Below are 17,421 nucleotides of genomic sequence, written 5' to 3'. Positions count from 1 at the left end.
GAAACAGTTGGCGATGGCATGCGTTTTGATGGACAGCCTCTGGCATCATCAGCAGACAATAAAATACTATGTGACACATATTGACACAAAATCGACAGCTGTGATGCCGAATGATACCTGGACAATTGGAAAATCCAAATTCACGAAATTCTGAGCAAGCGGAAGGCATATTCCAGGTTTGTGTTGCAGCAATCGAGTAAACAGCAGAAGCAAGACAGACAGAAACTGCTAGATAGTTGAGTCACATACGTTAGCGGAAGACAGGCAATTGTCACGGCGAGGGACGCTTGATGCTACAGTACCGTTGCCTGCGGTGTGCTGACTAATGACAGTCGGGTGCGGCTAGACACGCTCCGGCACCACAGGCGGCGCCAGTCCAACCGCGGGCGAACTCAGCTCGCGAGGAAGCAGCAGACAGAGTTGTCAGTCTGACCAGCAGACGACACATTAGCCTCTGCTGTTGGTGGAAAAGTAATAAGCTGGCTGTCATAGGAGCAGCACGTAGTCTGCTTCCGGTTGCTGCGAGTGGTTTTCCCCGCGCAAATGGCCGTTACTGGCCAGCGTCTGTTGCGAGTTGTGCCCCAAAGGCGCAAACTCGGAGGCTGCAAATTATTTCACGGCGGCGACATAAATAAAATCCGAGTTAATAGACACTCAGAGTAGACAATGGTACCACGCGGAACAGAAATACGTGGCGAAGAAGCACGTCTAACCATCCACTCTGTCGATGTAGAACGTGCTGCAAAGTAATACACGATCCAGTTACATTCACCTGATCACAGCCTGTGTTCGACGCTAACGTGTACTTACTACTCGCAGACGGCTGGTAGCAATAGTAATGCTGGACGGTATATAAAGCGTGTCGGGGAGACTCGGGAAACAGTGCAGTCATCGTAATGCGGAAATAGAGCGATTTAACTGATGCCCAGTGGGGCATGACCAGCCACTTTCTGGCCGAGGGTGAAAGCATTTCATGAAAGGTTAAGTTTGTAAACTGTTCGCGTGGCCCCGTACTTAAGTTATATCGCACATGGCAAAATGGCGCTATCCAAAACCGGCGCCGAGGCAACTGGTGCTTCATTTCCTGCCACGTAAACTCGGCCAGCAGCTGGAAAGAGTGTGCAACAAAACCCTTGCGACCAAATGGCGTTCTTCCATTGCTCCATAGTCCACGTTTTTGACTTCGACTTCCTGTTACGGGCGTTTCCGTTACTGACGAGTGGTATTGGAATTCCATATCGCCCTGCAATTCCCTATTTATGGAGCTCCCTAAGTGCTGTTTTGCTGTTGACAAGGTTCGCAAGTGCGGTGTTCGGTTTTGCAGTGACTTTTGCTTGTGTCGTCCTCTCAAGTTTCCCCACAATCCTGTTCACTGACTGTTGGTCAAGATCACTCGACACACACTTTCGCCAGCGTTGTGTCTTAGCGGATGATGTTTCTCCTTCTTCCGCTTTCCCTGTCTGCGGCACAAATCTTCGAAAAGGTGCCTCTTGAAACACCAAACACTTGGGTTCACTTGTTAACGGAAGCACCCAGCATACGACCTCCAACAATTTGTCCTCAATCGAATTCAGTTAGTTCTCATATAATGTACTGACAGTTTTACGAAAAGGGTGGCTTACTACCCACCATATAAAGGACTTGTTGAATCGCAGACGGGTACAACAAAAAGACTGCTTTACATGTGACCTTTTTTTCTGCCAAAAGGCCTTCTTGTAACGTAGAAAACCAGCACACACTGACGCAAGCAAACTCTGACGGACATGACACACATGATATATGTGTGAGTTGTGCTTGCGTGAATATCGGTGCATAGTCTACGTTGCCCAGAAGCTTTTTGGTACGGAAGTTTTGTTGTGCCTGTCCGCCACTCATAATCTCTTCTACTGATGAGTAGCTGCCTATCCATTTCGTAATATTCTCGTTATTCCGTTCTGGATTTTCCATTGTTTGATAACGGACTCACAACTACACAGAAGACTATTCCGACCACTGCTGACACTTGCAATCTACTGAGCACATGGTACAGGTGGCGTTAATGCTCACATACAACAGCGCAAGCTGCATTCTTGATTAGAAATGTACACACATCAAAAAACGTTTTGCATCACCCCGGCCCCCAGAACTCCTGAAGATAGACGTTGACTGTGGGTATTGTATCAGAGACACAGTCCCTTTGACTGTTCAGAGATGTCACTCAATCTGAAGCCTGTAAATTCAAGCAAATAGTTAGGGATGACAATTACAAATAACCTAAACTGGAACGATTACATAGGTAATTTTGTGGGTACAGCAAACCAAAGACTGCGATTCACTAACAGAACACTTAGAAGGTGCAACAGGTCTACCAACCAGACTGCTTACACCACGCTTGTCTGCCCTATTCTGGAGTATTGGGGTGCGGTGTGGGATCCGCATCAGGTGGGACTGATGGATGACATAGAAAAAGTACAAAGAAGGGCAGCTCGTTTTGCATTATCGCGAAATAGGGGATATAGTGTCATAGACATGATACGTGAATTGGAGGGGAAATCATTAAAACAAGGGCGTTTTTCGTTGCGACGGGATCTTCTCATGAAATTTCAATCACCAGTCTTCTCCTCAGATTGCGAAAACATTCTGTTGGCACCCACCTACATAGAGAGAAATGGTCATCACGATAAAATAAGAGAAATCAGGGCTCGCACGGAAAAATTTAACTGCTCGTTTTTCCCACCCGCCGTTCTAGAGTGGAACGGTAGAGAGAAAGCTAGAAGGTGGTTCACTGAACCCTCTGCCAGGTACTTTATTGTGAATAGCAGAGTAATCACGTAGACGTAGATGTGGGTGTAGATGAAGAGATGTTGCTATTCACCTACAAGACAGGGGTTGGATGGACGAGGCTGGCATGGAATTATGGACTAACGGAGTCTGGGAGAAAAGGTTCAGATAGTTCAAATGGCTCTGAGCACTATGGAACTTAAGTTCTGAGGTAATCAGTCCCCTAGAACTTAGACCTACTTAAACCTAACTAACCTAAGGATATCACGCACATCGATGCCCGAGGCTGAATTCGAACCTGCGACTGTAGCGGTCGCGCGGTTACAGACTGTAGCGCCTAGAACCGCTCGGCCACACCGGCCAGCGGGAGAAAAGGAAAGGTGCCTCGTTGAAGAAGAGTTCTCTTCTTGTTCTTGATCGGTTCAGTAGCCATCTGAAAAATCCTGTGACAGAGCAACTGAGACAGGGAAATAGAGAGCCTGCTGTTATTTCGGGAGGACTTACTTCGGAATTACAACTTCTTGATGTCTAGATAAATGAACCTTTTAAAGTATATATGAGAAAGGAATGGAACACATGGACGATGGATGAGATCCAACATGAATTCACGCCGAAGGCAGGTTTAAAACGTCCTACGATCAGAAAAGAGTGTCAGTGTACAAAGAAGTCCTGGTGTAGCGTGAGAGAAGACATGACTGTTACCTCTTTCAAGAAGTGCTGCAAAAGTAACGCTCTGGATGGCAGTTAAAACCATCTTATATATGAAGAGAAGAACGATGGCGACGAACAGGAAGAAGAAGGAAGTTCAGATAAAGATTCTCAGTATTTTACAGGTCAGTTCGGTTTTATGAGAAAAGATTCTTTTTTAGTCTGGCTTTTTAATCTAATGCAACGGCCTTGCCACAGTGGAATCACCGGTTCCCGTGAGATCACCGAAGTTAAGCGCTGTCGGGCGGGATCGGCACTTGGATGGGCGACCCTCCAGGCCGCCATGCGCTGTTGCCATTTTTCGGGGTGCACTCAGCCTCGTGATGCCAATTGAGGAGCCACTCGACCGAATAGTAGCGGCTCCGGTCAAAGAAAACCATCATAACGACCGGGAGAGCGGTGTGCTGACCACACGCCCCTCCTATCCGCATCTTCATCTGAGGATGACACGGCGGTCGGATGGTCCCGATAGGCGACTTGTGGCCTGAAGACAGAGTGCTGCTTTTGTAATCTAATAATAAAAATACAAAAACGTTATTTCAAAAAAATTGCTTCAAATTACGGTCCGTCTTATAGTCTTTAGAGTCTTACAGTCCGTAAAATATGGTAGGGTAGAGCGTCGATTATCCGAACGTCGGTCAGCCGAACGACCGCTTAACCGAACTGTGTACTCGCTCGCCTCGCACCTGTTACTCTCCCACCCTACCGTCCATCATCCCCCTCACTCCCAAACCGAGTATGATTGAAAATGACGAGCAGAATGATATGTCCGAAATTCTCGGTATGCTAAAAGATATAGATTGCCACGTGTGTGATGAAGAAGACGTTCATTAATGGATGAATATCGATGATGCAGATCCAAGACACCAAATCATGCAGCACAGCGAGATTGTAAACGTCGTCACTGATAAAGATGACGCCGCCAGCATCTCGTCAGTCAGTGCTCCAGAAAGTGAAGACGAAAGTATACCGACAGCTTCTGAGGCGTTCACTTGTTTAGATACTGCCTTGCGATGGTTTGAAGGCCAAGATGAAAGTGACCAGTTTCAGATATCTGTAACGAAAAAAGTACGTGACTTAGCTGCTCGTAAGCGTGTAGGCTTGCTTAGACAGACCAAAATAAAGGATTTTTTTAAACGTTAATTTTGCATACTGTGTGTATTGTTCATGCAAAATGCATATGTAATATGTATATATTTTTGTTTAATAAACTGTGCCACATACTATAAATTCCTACTGAAGTTGCCTTCGTATGTTACTTTGTAATACTAAAAGAGATGCCTGTTTTTATGAATAAATTTACTGTACGGTAATTCTTTTTGGCAAATACAGTTCGATTATCCGAACAAACCAGTTTTCCGAACATCCGTGTCCCCCAATTACTTCGGATAATCGACGCTCTACTGTACTTTCCTCTGCATTTATGTTCGAGTATGCATTCTCGCAGTGTTTCCGTATTTTTGTTCAGTCCGCGTAGTTCACGCCAGTCTGAAGTACACTGGCATGTCGTCTTCGTGGCGTTGCAGTCTTAGTGCCCAAAAAGGCAGGGTTTTGCGATGTTCGTCGAGCAAGGTGGAGTGTCCAGGAGAGGGCACGTGGAGGCTGGGCGTGCCGGCCGGTCTCCACTTGGCTGCAGCAGCGAGTGTACCTGCGCGGGGAAAGCCACTCGGCGCGGCGCGGCGCGGCGCGGCTTACAAATCTTATCACTTATCCAGATAAGCGGGCCAGATAAACAGAACAAACCCTTCAGTTTAGACGCGCCGGTGGCAGTGCGCGCCGGGCCGCTATCAGGCCGCCTGGGCGGTCGTCTATAATTTAGCCGCCGGCGAGCGCGGCCGGGCCGTGCGTGCTTCCGGAATACAAATCTTAGGCGGGCGAGGCGCTCTGCAGCGTGGCGGCCGTCCTCGCCCCACCACCGGCGAGCGGCGGCCGATCGCTTCCTCCAGCCGCGTGCGGGGGTGGGGGCAGCGAGTTGGCACAGTGGACCCCCGGTACAGGCGCAACCACTCATCAACAGCGCCGTTGCCAGTCGTCTGTATTCGTTACTGGCTAACGGCTACTCCGCTACACTAGAGGTTCCACTTCGGTGCTACGTAATGCAGACCGTTTCTCGCGGTTATTTTCTTTCCCGCACGCAATCCGTGTGCCCGAAGAGTCGTAGTTTCTGCATTCCAGTTCACTGCCCTCAAATACACGTTTCGTTGCCCCCGCGAATTCACCCTCGACGCATACTTGGGAAGGAAACACCGAAGAAAATAAATGTGATACTGAAGGAGTGAAGCTTAATGGTGTGGGAACAGAAGGAATCAAAATAATAAGATCCGCCGAACACACTTTTGTCATTGCGGAGAACAAAGAGAATTTGCAAAAATCGGTAACAACAATGACAATATCTTGAGAGAGAGGTAAACACGAAAATTAATGCAAAGAAGTTCGAACGCAGGATATAGGGTTAAATTCTCAACCTATTGAAAACCCATGCGGTACTGGTTGGTTATTCTAAGCTCATTAGACCGAAACATCAGGAAGTCATACAATATTTAACCCTAAACATCATCCTCTCTCCTTGAAAGGGTCTAGGAGTAATAATTGATGAAAATCTAAATTGGGCTGAGAACGTAAATGCAATGTGCAAGAAGGCATCAGAATGTCTCCAAGCCGTACAAAAACATGAAAACCTATTCCCTCTTGATCTGCAAAAGAAACTTGTACAAACACTTATACTTCCAGTTATTGATTACAACGAAGTTACCCTGTAAGGCCCTTCTCAGGAAAGTTCACGGAGCCTGGAACTAGTTATGAATGCTTGTGTTTTTTTATCTATGATGTTCGACATTTTGATCACATTTCACGAACAATGCGCAGCTGTGCTCGCTACGTGCGAACGAATACTGTCCCTCATATCTGTCATCGACTTTAACCCTCGTGTCTGAACACCAATTCCCTTCAGAGCAAAATCCTTTCTGTTCCACTCCATCGTTCAGCCACTATCTCGAAGTCTTTCCCTGTACCTAGAAACCATTTCTGGAATAACCTCCTCCAGTGTTTTAGGGAATCGAATAACATCTCCAACTTCCGAAGACATTTACTTACGTATGTCCTATTGCAACCACAAGGACTACCATTACCCTGTACGCAGTCGGTACCCTTGAACATGCTCCTTTCCGACGAGATCTTCCTCATTTCCCAGTATCCTAGGTAGACTCCATAAATTTCCTTTCCTCAGAACTCGCTATATCACAAAACGTCTATTTTGCACATTTCTAAATTCTTTTAATATCTGTCACTATCCATATTATTATTATTATTACTGTCACTATTATTGGCAGCAGCTGCAGTAGTAGAAGTACTGTCAGTGTTAAATATTAGATCATAGTCAGTATCATCTACTCACATGGCCACTTCAGACACTATGCGTCATATTAAAATTGCCGTTTCTCAGGTAACTATGATGTACTGAATATGTGAAACTCTGTTCCGGTGGAAGAGAAGGCCTATGTCTCAAATCAGATCAGGTTAAATAAATAAATAAAATATATAAATTATGGTATGTAAATTCAATAATATAAAACACAATGGAATGAAAACGAAGTGTTAAGCTCTGTTGAAGACACAGCTGTCATTGAGGAGGCATCGAGACGAGACAGAATTTCAAAAAGGACCTGTTGTGTTCAGACGCGTTCATGTCGACACCGTGAATGAAATTGCCCGATTTCTTACTGTAACTACACATGTTATCCAACGCATTTACAAGGAATGATATGCCACTCGCAGCCGTGTATCATGGCGTAGAAATATCCTAGCCAACAAGGATCGGAGGCGCGTGTCACACTTTCTCAGTGACAATCCGTATCAAACCCGACAAGAGTAGCTGATTTCACTCACTGCCACTCCATCTCCACCAATTTCTCGAAGGGAACTGCGTGCACTGGACATACTCCGCAAAAGGCCACTGTCCGCAGTCGCACACTACGCTGCACACCCTCTATGAGCCAAACAGCACGGACACAGACGAGCAGCTGACTGGAGGTGTGTACTGCAGTTAGGGGAGTCGCGACTTCAGCTCTTTTCAAGGCGTCGCGTGTATACCGATGGCTCAGTGAGGCGGTGTCTGACGAGTGTAGTCCAGGCTGGAGGTGGTTACGTGACGTTTTGGGGGGTGTTTTTGTACCATGAGTTAGGACCACTCAGTTACATTATCATAAGCATGAAACAGGATGTTTATTTCAACATTATCTAAGGGGGCGATCAAAAAGTTTCTGTCTGAAGGTGTTGCTGCTGCGTATAGCGCGACTCCGATGCGGGTATACATGCACCAACACGTAGGCAAATTATTAGAATGACAGTCGTGTCTTTCCGTTGTGCCTGCGTTAAGTGCCACAACGTGAACTATGCGCCCATACAGAATCAAAGTGCCGTTATTCTGTTCTTGGCAGCGGAAGGATAAATACCTGTAGCCATCCATCAGAGTGAAGTGATATCAGGTGTTCCCCAGGGAAGCGTCCTGGGACCTCTGCTGTTCCTGATCTATATAAATAACCTGGGTGACAATCTGAGCAGTTCTCTTAGGTTGTTCGCAGATGATGCTGTAATTTACCGTCTAGTAAGGTCATCGGAAGACCAGTATCAGTTGCAAAGCGATTTAGAAAAGATTGCTGTATGGTGTGGCAGGTGGCAATTGACGCCAAATAACGAAAAGTGTGAGGTGATCTACATGAGTTCCAAAAGAAATCCGTTGAAATTCGATTACTCGATACATAGTACAATTCTCAAGGCTGTCAATTCAACTAAGTACCTGGGTGTTAAAATTACGAACAACTTCAGTTGGAAAGACAACATATATAATATTGTGGGGAAGGCGAGCCAAAGGTTGCGTTTCATTGGCAGGACACTTAGAAGATGCAACAAGTCCACTAAAGAGACAGCTTACACTACACTCGTTCGTCCCCTGTTAGAATATTGCTGCGCGGTGTGGGATCCTTACCAGGTGGGATTGACGGAGGACATCGAAAGGGTGCAAAAAAGGGCAGCTCGTTTTGTATTATCACGTAGTAGGGGAGAGAGTGTGGCAGATATGATACGCGAGTTGGGATGGAAGTCATTAAAGCAAAGACGTTTTTCGTCGCGGCGAGATCTGTTTAAGAAATTTCAGTCACCAACTTTCTCTTCCGAATGCGAAAATATTTTGTTGAGCCCAACCTACATAGGTAGGAATGATCATCAAAATAAAATAAGAGAAATCAGAGCTCGAACAGAAAGGTTTAGGTGTTCGTTTTTCCCGCGCGCTCTTCGGGAGAGGAATGGTAGAGAGATAGTATGATTGTGGTTCGACGAACCCTCTGCCAAGCACTTAAATGTGAATTGCAGAGTAGTCATGTAGATGTAGATGTAGATGTAGAAGAATGTGTATGGGACAGCACGTCTTTCGAGAAACACCGTGACACCAGTGCGACGCGAGGCACCGCTGCTTCGTGTTAACACCGGTCCCCGTATCGCGAATGTAATGCAGAAGTTCCGGAAACTCCAGTGGGGGACCCTGGAGTACGTGCAATATTGTCCCGATCTCTCTCCGAGCGATTATCGTGCCTTCTGACCCTTAAAAAAGGGCCGTGAAAGATCGACGATTCCTGTCAGTTGAGGATATCCTGCAGCCAGTTACAGACTTCTTCGTGCAGCAGGTCGCGGCTGGGTACCTTCAACCTGGTGTACCTGTGGGATAATTGCCTCAGTGCTCACGGCGATTTTGCGTGATTCGCATACCGAATCTGGACTGTACGGCCTTTGACGAGGAACATTTTGATTAGCCCTTATACATGAACAAGTATTTTAGTTTCTTCTCCATCTTCCTGATGAGGACCTCCAACTTGGTAGCTCTACAGGATTTAATCAGCAGTGAGTGAGTTATCCTGTTGGCCGGCAGGTGAGCAGTCGGCAGGTCACACACGGGGACAGCGGCAGTGGTGGGGGTCACAGGTAGGTGCTGCGGGGGAAACGCTGAGCCCTGGAGGGAAAGCGCCCTCCTAAACCGCAGTCTCCATTCAGATCTTTTGTAAATATTAAGTAGAGCGCCTCCACGCCCACACTTTCACGGTGATATCTAAAGAGATCTATCACCTCTGCTTTTGTTAGTATCTAAAAATAATTCCACTGAAAATACAACAAAAGCAGCGATTTATTTCCACCTGGATTGTTAACTTTAAGAAAAGCATCATGAATGGCGAATTTTGAGTTAAACCTACAAATTTCTCTTGTTGCTTCTTCAAATTTGCTTCTTTTGCTAAACCACAGCAAAGTTTATACAGTGTCACATCACTAACATGTTGCACAGACCAATTACGAGAGAATTCTGAAGCAGTGGTCATTACGTTTGTTAAGTATGAACCTGAGGAAAATGCAAGGCCAGTAGCTTATAAAAAAGTACATCTTCGGTATAAAAATAAATGTGCAATGTCTTCACTTGCATAGTTCTACAACCTATAGCATTTCTCGTCCTTAAAAATGACATTATTTTATGTAGATAGTCGAATAACACGGTAGATTATGAAGTTTTGAATAACTCTATATGGCAAAGCACTCTCATGTTTGCGTGCCATGATTTATCATAATCTGATTTCGATATCTCAAACAATTCGTGAAATATGAGGAATGTGGTGGATATTTCACTCTGATTTATCGCTGGAGCGGCGCGATAGCAAATAATGTGCTATGTCAGATCAATTTTCTCGTTTAGTGACAGACTCATCCACCCAAATCCAAAGAAAAATTCCATATGTTAGCTAAATTTCATGTACAGCAACACATGTAATATGCACCAAACCCAAAATCATAGCGATCCGTATTTCTCAGTGCAAACTGTTTCCAATTTCGCTCAGTGTCTTACTTCCATGCAGATATTACGTTAACTATGACCATTAACGAAATGACGGGCACATTATCATGAAGCTCACATATAAAGTTATGAATAACACAAAAATGAAATTGTTGTACTGGATAGTTTCTCCAAAATCGTTTGACAAAGACTGCAGCGCGTACCCCACGATTCTGTAATAGCCGAACGCGCGAAATGGGGCACTTGTCGGCTTCCCCTTCCGAACAGACGAAGGAACTCGGCCAGCGCTTTGGACGACAGTTGTTCACTCAGCATCAGCCATCGTATCCTGCATAGACTCTATACCTGAAGCAATTCTTCTATTCTCTACCTCGCCAAATTGAGGTCGTTATCGAGGCTACAGGTTCGCGATGGCCAACTTCTTATCCAGTTAGCTTCTTTGGTGTGTACGGGAATCTCAGAATAGGCTCATAATACACTGATATCTTCAGAAAAACATTAAGTTGTTAATGCTCTGTACAATAGATGACAAAAGCCGAAGCACGGACATTGTTGTAGCAAAGACAGCAATTCGGCCTTTCACCAGTCTTGTTTATTATTTACGCTGAAGAGCCAAAGAAACTGATACATCTGCCTAATAACGTGTAGGGCTCCGCGATCAGACAGAAGTCCCGCAGCACGACGTGACATGGACTCGACTACTGTCTGAAGTAGCGCTGGACGGAATTGACACCATGAATCAATAAGACTACGAGAGGGCGAAGATCTCTTCTGAACAGCACGTTGCAAGGCATCCCACACACGCTCAATAATGTTCATATCTGGGGAGTTTGGTGGCTATCGAAAGTGATTAAACTCAGAGGAGTGTTCCTGGCGGCACTCTGTAGCAATTATGGACGTCTGGGGTGTCGCATTGTGCTGCTGGAATTGCCAAAGTCCGTCGGAATGCACAACGGACATGAATGGATGCAGGTGATCAAAGAGGATACTTACGTACATGTCACCTGTCAGAGTCGAATCTGGACGTATCAGGGGTCTATATGACTCCAACTGCACATGCTCCACACCATTAAAGAGCCTCCACCAGCTTGAACAGTCCCCTGCTGACATGCAGGGTCCACGGATTCGTGAGGTTGTCTCCATACCCGTACACGTCCGTCGGCTCGATACAATTTGAAACGACACGTGTTTCCAGTCAGCAACAGTCCAATGTCGGTATTTACGGGCACAGGTGAGGCGAGAAGGTTCGTGTCGTGCAGTCATCAAGGATACGAGAGTGGGCCTTCGGCTCGGAGAGCCCATATCGATGAGGTTTCGTTGAATGGTTCGCACGTTGACACTTGTTGATGGCCCAGCATTGCAATCAGCAGCAATTTCAGGAAGGGTTGCATTTCTGTCACGTTGAACGAATCTTCAGTAGTTGTCGGTCCCGTTCTTTCAGGGTCTTTCTTCGGTCGCAGCCATGGTGGAGACTGATATTTTACCGAATTCCTGATATTCACGGTACACTCGTGAAATGGTCGTACGGGGAAATTCCCACTTCATCTCTACCTCGGAGATGCTGTGTCCCATCGCTCGTGCGCCGACAATAACACAACGTTCAAACTCACTCACATCCTGATAACCTACCACCGTAGCAGCAGTAACCGATCTAACAACTACGCCAGACACTTGTTGTCTTATATAGGCGTTGCCGATCGTAGCGCCGTATTCTGCCTGTTTACGTATCACCGTATTCGAATACGCATGTCTATACCAGCTACTTAGGCGCTTCAATGTATACGAATAAAATCACCCGAGAGTCGAAACAAATGGCACACGGCTTCATTCAAATAAACAGAAAGACAAAGATAGCTATTTTACTTTTTGCAGATGATTTAACGCTTGTACAAGTTTCGAAAGGTGATCTGCAGCATTCTGTACGCAATTTACGGATAATATCCGAGAAATACAGTATGAAAATCAACACCGCAGAAACTAAAACTATTGCTTCTCCGGAGAGTACCCAGTAAAAAGTAAGATCTGTTTGAAAAATGAAATTCTAGAAAGAGTTGACACTTCTACATGTTTAGGCAACAACTTTGTTTCTGGAAGGAGCAGACGTGACTGAAAAAACGCCAGGTGTAGAAAAACAATGAGAGTCATTTATAATGTAATGAAGCTTCTCTAGTCCGGAAGCACAGCATAATACGCCCTTAAAAGACCTTAGCAAGACCCTTGCCGTCCTACAGTAGTGAAACCTGGACAAGGAAAGTAAAAGATGCGAGAAAACTAACACCTGCGAAACGAAAGTCTTGGGAAGAACAGATGCTTACACCAAATACGATGGCAAAAGGAACGAAGATGTGTTCAGTGCACTTAAAATGTAGCCCATCACACATTACATTCACAACTACCGAAAACATCTACAACGAATGAGCTGAACGACGATCCTAGAATGCAAACCACATCAACGGTGCAAGACGGCTAGGTCTAACAATGAAAAGGTGGCAGTAGATCTTCTCCAATGAGACTGTGAAAAGTCAAGAGGCTTAATGTTTGGAAGGAAGATGATGATGGTGACGAGAGGCTGTTTAAAAGTAAACAAGTACACTCAAAGTGAACAAATTGCACATTGCATTGGAAATAAGTTTATCCGCACTACAAGTTTTAAATGTAGTGTAGTCGCTGGAAGTTTGTCTGCACATGAGGCAGATGAGCTTCAACGACAGGTGAAGAAAGTAATAGCGTAAGTTTGGAAATAGCCCAGAAAATGCATTACAATACGATTGAAATAATATAGAATGAACACACCGAAAATTAAACTGTACAATTGAACCACGAAGGCATAGAAACAGATGACGATTTGTTGTATTACAGTTATGGTAGCTGAAGACAAAGTCAACGGCAGCAGGAGAATAATAAAGATATGCAGTGCTTCTGATCGCTAGATAAAGTTTTCAAATCTAAGCTTCAGGTGCGTCTGAAACGAAAACTTTACCGGGTGTATTATTAACTATGAATAACTGCTTGTTAGAAATTATTAAGAGAGATGGGAACGCATTCCATTGATCATGGAACAGGCTGAAGTGGGCGGTGTAGTTATAACTAATGAAGATGAAATGGAGATGTGCAGTACATTCATTAAATGACCCCAAGTCTTTTTTTTTTGTTCTTTTACATCCCATGAGAGGGAGAGACTAAGGCGACGAGCAAATTGATGATGCTTAGATGACTTCATAAAACATGTAAAATTACAGCGATGTGTATGACAGAAGAACAAAATAAATGAAAACGGATATAGAAAGTATTTTTCGTACAGATGATGGTGATGAAGAATTACGGAAAAAAATGACCGACAGATAGTAGCCCATTTCTCTTCGGATATACGTAATGAGACGCGATTATAGTGCCTGCATGATATTGGACAAGAATTTGATGGTCGTGAACATCTTGGGAGCTGAATGCATAGGTGCTATGAGCAATTTAGCGACGGGGGATGCACCGGCGAAAAGGTCCCGTTAATAGATCAAGTGTAAGTAACGATGCATCAGCCAAATGCGCAAAAGTATTGCTCAGTTCTCGCAGAAATGAATACGGGTAAGCCAGTCAATAGCTGTAGTTACAATCTACAACCGTGGAGTGGATTCACCGAAAGTGATTTAAAGGAGACCGTACATACTACGCCAGCGGTTCCCGTCGGAATCACGTAAGGTAAGCGCGGTTGGGCTAGGCTGCAGCTTGGCTGGGTCACCGTCTGTTTCTGCCGAGCGTTGTTGGCAAGTGGGGTGCACCCCAGCACTTGTGTGGCCAAGTGAGGAGCTACTTGTTGAGAAGTAGCGGCTCCCGTCTCGGAAACTGACAACGGCGGGGAGAGCGGGGTGCTGACAACATGCCCCTCCGTATCCGCATCCAGTGACGCCTATGGGCTGAGGATGGCACGGCGGTCGGTCGGTGATCATTGGGCATTATGGGTCCTTTTTGGACGGACTTACGAGCTTTTAGTACAAACTACAGCATTATGATTACGTAAAGAGGCAGGACATTTCTAAAAATTTTATGGCCATTACTGGTGTGTTTCAAGGCTAGTCGGAAAAAATGACTGCGAATGCTGAAGCGACACATCTTTAAATTTTGTTACTGGTTTCAGGAAGAGCTCATTTCAGCAAATACAATAATATCACATAATCATACATACAGGACATTTCTCCGACTTCATTACAGAAATGTTAAACATATAATTGTACGAGATAACTGGTCTGCCAAGTACATTACTTTGACGACACCTTTACAATAAAAGCCCACATATTTTTAAAATAAAATCCAGTAATAAACGCATCAGATTTTAAAATCAATCTTCCTTCACAACCCCGGGGACTGAGTGTTTGTATTGTCCTCATCATTTCATCATCACCCTCATCATTCGTGACGGCGGCTAGAATGGACTGTGAAAAAAACTGGACTGTGAAAAAGCTGGGACTGTGTACGGGCGCTGATGGCCGCGTAGTTGAGCGCCCCACAAACCAAACATCATCCTTCACAACGGTGGATGGAATAGCAAATACATTTGGCAACGAACCTATCCATGAATTAAGATTCACTCCAAGAGAAAAATAATCCTAGTTATTAAAACATTGAGCGGTGTTACTGTTGTTGGATCATTGTATTTATCACATTCTATCAAATGTGCTGAACGTCTTCGTCAACGAGGCAGGAATCAAGCTCGGAGAGGCTATGAACTTTAACAACTGTCTTGTTTTATTAGTATTCAGACGACCTGCTCTTCGTCTGTTAACAGTAACAATTTCTTTTCTCGTAAGCGCCTAGTTGAAAAATCAAAGAGGGCGTGGAAGCGATATTTTATTTACACAATGAAGCTGACGATATTAATCAGTTGTGAACTGAATGAACAGAAACTATTCGAGAATGTTGTAAAATTACCACAGACCTACAGCGGTGGGGAAAGTAATTATTTCTTGAACACTACATCCGATACTCGTGAACTGTGCTGAAAAACAAACTCTAGTTGCTTTCACCACCACGAGATGTAGGAGGACCCAGACATTTTCATGTCTCGTATGTCGTTCGGCTTGTCGCCAGTCAACCTTAAAATAAAACATCTTAACTCGGGAGAATATAGAAATTTTGGTGCTTTCGAAACTGATGAAATGTTGTTTTGCCAAATGAGAAATGTTTACTGCGATTTTGGTTACTGACACTCTGGTCCAACGCCAGGCCGCTAATCCATTACATCTGAACTGGCGAGATTTATATCTTAGCATAAATACGAGTCAGGAAAGCGCTGCTACAAATAAATCGCCGTCCGTCAAACTTATGCACTGCCTTCTAGATATTGCCAAAGTGTGGCTCCAGCTGCCCCTCCAATTATAACCGACAGCTTTCCTCTTACTGTCCCATTTCGCTTGACTATTCTTTGTGCCCAGTATATCTTTCTGAGACTCGGGTGTGGTGTCTGACACCAACAGGAGTGGAAATTTTAATACAAATGCACGAAAAAATCGACACTTACTTAAATACAAGTATCCGAATTCCCAGTATTCTGGAATAATTGAAGGTCAGCATCTTCTGTTAATCAGTACAACGAAAAAATAGTCCAAGTTGGAAATTTCACTGTATTTACTGTCAGTGGTTTCAGGGACGGGACCCATTTGAAACCATCGTAACAGATAGTCAGAATGGTATTTCCGAAAATGAAACAACCATATCAAATATATACGTATTATGAAGTGCAAGTGAACAGTTACAGCGCATACAAATGACACTCTTACCTGTATAGTCACCGGTAAATAAAAAAATTGAAGTGTGCAACTTTGGCTGGTTTTTCGTTGTACAAAAGTAAAATGATATTTTTAGTAGCGAATGATTAGTCTAGATCTAAATCTACATGTAAACTCCATAATACAACTTGTGGTGTGTGGCGGAGGGTCCTTTGGTACCACTTTAGCTTCCTCCTTGATAAGTTCGCGGGAAGAACGATTGCTCATAAGCCTCCGTCAGTCCTCGATCTCTCTAATTTAATTTTCACTGTCTTTTCATGAGATAAACGTAAGAGCATGCAAAATACAAGGCTCGTCCCGCTACTACTTTTATCCATGGAAACTACAGGAGACACATAAATCACAACAGTACAGCTGAATAGAGCAATATTTCATCTACAGACTGCCATTTTTTCACGGTCACCGCCATTCGTTATGCAATTTTGCCAACGATGCCGCGCTTAGAAAAATCGGAACCACTTGAGGCTAACCACTCCCTTACAGCTTTGGGTACAGCGTCCGAGTTTTGAAAGTGTTCACCATGTAGTCTATCTTTCAGGGCCCCAAAGAGATGGAATCTGAAGACGTAAAATCGGGTCCTTACGGTAGATGTGGTAACACAGTCCAGCCGAATGTTTCAATGAGTTGTGTGGTGGCAAAAATGGTGTGGGGCCTGGCGTTATCATGTTGCAGGTGAGAGTTGGACTTCTTGTCCGGCCTTCCCCCGGAAATTCGGGTTTTCAGCTTAGTCAGTGTCGGCTTGTAGCGTGCTGAATTGAAAATTTCTCCAGGCTCCAGGACATCCAAGCACACCCTGGCTATCTCAGAAGGCTGAACACATCACTTTGCCTGCAGACGGCTGTATGTTGAATTTGTTTTTTGACGGAGAATTCGCACGTCGCCATTCCATGGACTGCTCAAATGGTTCAAATGGCTCTGAGCGCTATGGGACTTCACTTCTGAGGTCATCAGTCCCCTAGAACTTAGAACTACTTAAACCTAACTAACCTAAGGACATCACACACATCCATGCCCGACGCAGGATTCGAACCTGCGACCGTAGCGGTCGCGCGGTTCCAGGCTGTAGCGCCTAGAACCGCTCGGCCAACACGGCCGGCGCCATGGACTGTCTTTTGGATTCCGAATCGCGGTGGTGACGCCACGTCTCATCTCCGGTGACGATGCTGTTAGAAAATTGTCACCTTCAGCTTCATATTGGTCCAGCACGCCCCGACAGATTTCCAGTAGATGAGTTTCTTGTTCTTCTGTAAGCATTTGCGGAACCCTTCTCGCAGAGACTTTACGATAGGCAAAATGTTCCAACATTATTTCCAAGGCATTACAGTCGACATTCAGCTTTGCGCTACA

General features: G+C 44.8%; 1 protein-coding gene and 1 pseudogene across 2 annotated transcripts in view; one reads left to right on the top strand and one right to left on the bottom strand.

Annotated features, from left to right (window-relative positions):
* LOC126195116 (CUGBP Elav-like family member 2) overlaps positions 1 to 17,421 on the bottom strand; it is a 1,269,424-nt gene that overhangs the window by 970,382 nt on the left and 281,621 nt on the right. The gene's annotated exons all lie outside the window — the stretch shown is intronic.
* Positions 3,648 to 3,765, top strand: LOC126196345 (5S ribosomal RNA; annotated as a pseudogene).

This window comes from Schistocerca nitens, chromosome 7, assembly GCF_023898315.1.
Source record: "Schistocerca nitens isolate TAMUIC-IGC-003100 chromosome 7, iqSchNite1.1, whole genome shotgun sequence".
NCBI lineage: Eukaryota > Metazoa > Arthropoda > Insecta > Orthoptera > Acrididae > Schistocerca > Schistocerca nitens.
This window is presented reverse-complemented; position numbering and strand designations above follow the sequence as displayed.